The sequence below is a fragment of the Trichosurus vulpecula genome, chromosome 2 (assembly GCF_011100635.1).
Source record: "Trichosurus vulpecula isolate mTriVul1 chromosome 2, mTriVul1.pri, whole genome shotgun sequence".
NCBI classification, from domain to species: Eukaryota; Metazoa; Chordata; class Mammalia; order Diprotodontia; family Phalangeridae; genus Trichosurus; species Trichosurus vulpecula.
The window spans coordinates 84,078,998-84,085,500 of NC_050574.1; positions in this window are offsets into that span (position 1 = coordinate 84,078,998).

Sequence of the window (6,503 nt, forward strand, 5' to 3'; positions counted from 1 at the left end):
AATCTCCAAATAATTTCTTCTTATACCCAGAGGATACTAAGAATGCCTCCTCTAGATACAGGAACACACATTTTGACCTTGTTAAGATGGGGAGGGAAGATGTCAGATCCTCCTTGCCTAGGGATTTCTAAGCTAATGGCTTGGATTTTCAAAGAGAGTTAAGTACCTCATAGACGCTCCCTCCTAAGCATTCATGTCTCTATTCTGGGTAAGGGACCACCTATTGCAAAGTAGCCTCCTGGTCTGAACAGAGAGAGAAAATGTAACATGCTTTTCCACTTACGCTCCCCCCCACAAAGAAAAGAATCATTTTATTAAAATCTATAATCATGTGTTAAGTAGTTAACTATATTTAAAATAATGAAACAGCAAGATTCAAAGACAACTGATATGGGGCGTTGGATCACTGATCTGTGATTGTCGCCATCTACTACTTAATTTAATCCTGGATCCTGCTCTAGACTTTGACAGAAATTGAATTTTTAACTCATCCTAAACTTTTTGCCCAAGGCTTTATTCACAGTCTTCAACACTTTAGGGTCCCCTTGTAATGATTAAAATGATATTTTTTTTTGCTTTTTATTCAATCCTTAATCTCACTGGAGGAAAAAATGACCTGCTTAGTTTCCTATGTGCATCTTTTCAATGTAAAGAAATCTCTTGGGTGGGGGGGGGGGGGGAGGGGGTCGAGCCAAGATGGCAGCTGGAAAGCAGAGACTTGCATGAGGTCCCCACCAGGTCCCTCCAAAAACCTATTAAAAATGGCTCTGAACAAATTCTAGAACTGCAGAACCCACAAAATAGCAGAGGGAAGCAGGGATTCAGCCCAGAACAGCCTGGATGGTCACTGGGTGAAGTCTATCACGCATGGAATTGGGAGCAGAGGGGAGCAGAGCCTAGCCTGGGTGGCGGCAGGACCAACCAGACCAGGAACCCGGCTGAACAGGCCCTAGCGCCCGGAATCAGTGAGCTGTGGCAGTTACCAGACTTCACAACCCACAAACACCAAAGACAACAGAGAAGATTAGTGGGAAAAGCTGCAGGGGACAGAGTGAAAAGAGTTCACAGTTGAGCCACCACCCCGGAGGCAGCAGGAGTGGTGCAGCTACAGAACTACAGCTGCAGTTGCTTCTGGCCCCAGGCCCACCTGGTGGGAGGAATTAAGTGGCAGATCAGAGCAGGAGTTCAGACCCGGTTTAAGATCTGAGTCAGGTCCAGGTTGGTGGTTCTTGGGGAAGGAGGAGTGCTGGTGTGGCAGAGCTGGCTGTATAGAAATAGTTCTGAAAACAACAGCACATCCCCTCAAGCTTGGAATAAAGTACTCTTCACTCTATAAGCAGTCATACCCTGACAAAAAACTCAAGGGTCAAGTAAGTTGGCTGGGAACATGGCCAGGCAGAGAAAATGCTTTCAGATTCAGTCTCAGACTTTGGAATCTTTCTTTGGCGACAAAGGAGACCAAAACATACAGCCAGAAGAAGTCAACAAAGTAAAAGTCTACATGAAAAGCCTCCAAGAAAAACACGAACTGGTCTCAGGCCATGGAAGGGCTCAAAAAGGATTTAGAAAAGCAAGTCAGAGAAGTAGAGGAAAAATTGGGAAGAGAAATGAGAAGGATGTGAGAAAACCATGAAAAACAAGTCAATGACTTGCTAAAGGAGACCCAAAAAAATACTGAAAAAAAATATTGAAGAAAACAACACCTTAAAAATAGACTAACTCAAATGGCAAAAGAGCTCCAAAAAGCCAATGAGGAGAAGAATGCATTGAAAGGCAGAATTAGCCAAATGGAAAAGGAGGTCCAAAAGACCACTGAAGAAAATACCACCTTAAAAATTAGATTGGAGTAAGTAGAAGCTAGTGACTTGATGAGAAATCAAGATATTATAAAATAGAACCAAAGGAATGAAAAAATGGAAGACAATGTCAAATATCTCATTGGAAAAACCACTGACCTGGAAAATAGATCCACGAGAGATAATTTAAAAATTATTGGACTACCTGAAAGTCATAATCAAAAAAAGAGCCTAGATATCCTCTTTCAAGAAATTATCAAGGAGAACTGCCCTGATATTCTAGAGCCACAAAATAGAAATTGAAAGAATCCACAGATCGCCTCCTGAAGAAGATCCCATAAAGAAAACTCCTAGGAATATTGTTTCCAAATTCCAGAGCTCCCAGGTCAAGGGGAAAATACTTCAGGCAACCAGAAAGAAACAATTTGAGTATTGTGGAAACATAATCAGGATAATACAAGATCTAGTAGCTTCTACCTCAAGGGATCGAAGGGCTTGGAATATGATATTTCAGAGGTCAATGGAAGTAGGATTAAAACCAAGAATCACCTACCAGAAAAACTGAGTATCATGCTCCAAGGCAAAATATGGATTTTCAATAAAATAGAGGACTTTCAAGCTTTCTCAGGGAAAAGACCAGAGCTGAATAGAAAATTTGACTTTCAAACACAAGAATCAAGAGAAGCATGAAAAGGTAAACAAGAAAGAAATCACAAGGGACTTACTAAAGTTGAACTGTTTTGTTTACATTCCTACATGGAAAGATGATGTGTATGATTCATGAGACCTCAGGATAAGAGTAGCTGAAAGGAATATGCATACATATTTATGTGTATGGTATGTGTATGTGTATATATATATATATATATATATATATGTGTGTGTGTGTGTGTGTGTGTGTGTGTGTGTATGTATATATGTAGATGTATATATATATATATATATATACACACACACACACATATATATATATATATATATATATATATATATATATATATATATATATATATATATATATATAGACAGAGGGCACAAGGTGAGTTGAACATGAAGAGATGATATCTAAAAAAATCAAATTAAGGGATAAGAGAGGAATATATTGAGAGAGGGAGAAAGGGAAAGATAGAATGGGGTAAATTATCTTACATAAAAGTGGCAAGAAAAAGCAATTCTGTAGGAAGGGAAGAGGGGGCAAGTGAGGGGGAAGGAGTAAATCTTGCTCTTATCGGATTTGACCTGAGGAGGGAATACCATACACACTCATTTGGGTATGTTACCCCACAGGAAAGAAGGAGGAAGAAGATAAAAAAGGGGGGACAATAGAAGGGAGTACAGATAGGGGAGGAGTTAATCAAAAGCAAACACTTTCAAGAAGGGACAGGGTCAAGGGAGAAAATTCAATATAGGGGGATAGGTTAGGAAGGAGCAAAACATAGTCTTTCACAACATGAGTATTGTGGAAGGGCTTTACATAATGATATGCATGTGGCATATGTTGAATTGCTTGCCTTCTTGGGCGGGGAGGGAAGAGGGGAGAGAATTTGGAACTCAAAGTTTTAAAAACAGATGTTCAAAAACAAAAAAAAAAGTTTTTGCATGCAACTAGGAAATAAGATACACAGGCAATGAGGCATAGAAATTTATCTTGCGCTACAAGAGAAGAAGGGAAAAGGGGATGGGAGGGGAGTGGGGTGACAGAAGGGAGGGCTGACTGGGGAGCGGGCAACCAGAATATATGCCATCTTGGAGTGGGTGGGAGGGTAGAAATGGGGAGAAAATTTGTAATTCAAACTCTTGTGAAAATTAATGCTGAAAACTAAATATGTTAAATAAATTAAATAAAAAAAAAGTAAAAAAAAAAAAAGAAGAAATCTCTTGGTACCCTAAGTGCCACATCACACTTATCAACCTCAGAATGCTATGCTAGGCTTTTTCTCTTATTGGTCAGCAGTAATTTATTTGTCCCTGATAAACCAGCTCTTTAACTAGCTCCCATGCCCTCTCCTTTCCATTAGATTAATTATTGTATTGTGAAAACATGAATTTACGTCAAATGAACACCTAGTAGCCTTTGTTAAGGCAGGATAGAGCGATCTGCTTTTTACAAATGATTTGCAGTTATACAATATCCCAACCAAGTAAAGAGTTTAAATTTTTGTTTGTTTTGTTTTTAAGTAATATAAACACAGAGTTGAATGTCTAGTAACTAACTGTACTTGGAATCAGGAAGATTCCAAGACGAGTAAAAATTCCATATCAGACACTCACCAACTGTGTGACCCTGGGTGAAGGTGACTGCTGCTTGCCTCAGTTTCCTCATCTGTTAAATGGGGATAATAAAAGCACCTACTTCACCGGGTCATTATGAAGATCAAATGAGATAATATCTAGCATAGTACCAGACACACAGCTGGCAATACATGAATGCTGATTCCTTTCCTTTCCCTTTACCCTTCCAGCTCTAAATCTATCATCTTACGGTCCTGTGATGCAGAAATTTTCTTTGAGAGAGCAGTTTCTTTAGTTTGGAGGGTGGGGCAGAACAGATGACCCTGCTTGGAGGGGGAGAGATATAATAGGATAGGAACAATGTACCACAATGTAATGCAATACTGTAAAGCTACCCAATACAATACAATACAATGCAATACAAAACCCTAAAGCGATGTGATACAATGCAATACTGTAAAGCTATAGAATACAATAGTGCAAAACTACAAAATACAACTAAATACAATATATTAAAATATGCAGTACAATATTGTAAAGCAACACAATACAGCACAATACAGTAAAACTACTCAATATAATACTGTAAAGCAATGTAATACAATGCAATACTTAATGCTACACAATGCAATACAATATCGTAAAGCTATACAATACAATACTGCAAAGCAATACAATATGTCACTTTCAAGCTACATAATACACTACTGTAAAGCTAGGCAATACAATACAATGTTGCAAAACTTCAGAATATAATACAACACTGAAAAGCTACATAATGCAATACGATACTATAATGATATGCAGTAAAATACCATACCAAAAAGCTATGCAACAATACAATACAATGGTGTAAAGCTGCACAGTACAATGCAATGCTGAAAAGCAATGCAATGCAATCCATCCCTTTACAGCTAAGCAAAATGGTACTGTAAAGCTATGCAATACAATGCGATACTGAAGAGCTGTGTGATACAATATAATTCTCTAAAGGAATGGAATATAATACTATGTATTACAATAAAACAATGCAAACTATCACAATACCGTAAAGCAAGGCAATGCCATGCAATATAATATTGCAATACAATACGTATTCCTGTAAAATAATGCAATATGATATGATGTGATATGATATGGTGTGATGTGATGTGATGTGATATGATATGATATGATATGATATGATATGATATGATACGATATGATATAACACAATACAAGATAATACAATACGATACAATACAATATAATATAAAATAATATGATATGATATGATATAAATACCATATCATAACATAATATAATACTGAAGGGCAAAGCAATACAATACTATAAAGCTACGCAATTCAAAATATTACTCTAAGGCAATGCAATCTAATACTGTAAAGTAGGGCTGTCCAACCTTAGGTTTTTATTGAAACAATAGAAAATATATTTTAATTGGCATTTTAGTGAGAGCTCTTTGGTGCTAGGCTTTACTGCAGCATTTATGTAAAGTTTTATGCTTGTAGGCGTATACATAAATCACACTGTGGGCAGCATGAGACCAGTAGGCCGCATTTTGGACCGCCCTGCTGTAAAGCAATATAATACAATATATTACTCTAAAGCAATGCAATATGTTCTAATACAATACTATAAATCAATGTAATATAATACAATACTTTAGAGCAATGCAATGCAATATATGTTTATTAATCCAAAGCTCTGATAGACCCCAGAGGAAATACAGAGTTTAAATAAGATATGGTCCCTGTATCAAAGGAAGTTAGAGGGCCACAGCAGGTAAAAGGCACGGTTCAAGTAGCTCTAAGAAAACATGCAAGGAATGCATTAGGGGTATAAAGTGTTGTATATCAGGGTGAGGAGGGGTGAGGGTGGATCAAGAGGAACATCACCAACTCAAAGGATTAGGGAAGGATCCGTGGAGGAGGCAGCATTCGAGTTTGGCTTTTAAGGATCAGTAGAAATTCCATAGAGACAGACTGAATGATCTTACTTAGACCAGAGTGAAGATTTTTCTTTTGAGTTATCTAATTGTTGCCTTACTTTATATAATTCCTGATGACAATGATTTAGAGTGGTCAATGCTCCCCCCCTCTTTGCTTTCTTCCTAGATGCATCCCTTTATCCTGCCCCTCCCCTGCTGGAACTATGAGGTCAAGGATGATTTCACAATGCCCCTGGGATAGGGAGACTGCCCTGTGGGGGCAGGGAAGGGACAGGGGGGGAAAAATACCCAGACTCACTTTGCACCAAGTATGAGCCAGTAGCCAGACCAGGCCACATCTGGAGAGCTGGGGTGGGTGGCAGAACATCCCATCAACACCCAGCCCACACCCCGTCCCTAATACTCAGGGGACCCAGCGATCCCCAGACCTAGCAGCCTGAGTAGTAATCATCTGAGACGGGGTCAGTTGCCACACTCACCCACCCCTACCCCTTTCACCCCTGCCTGCCTGTCCACTAGCCCCC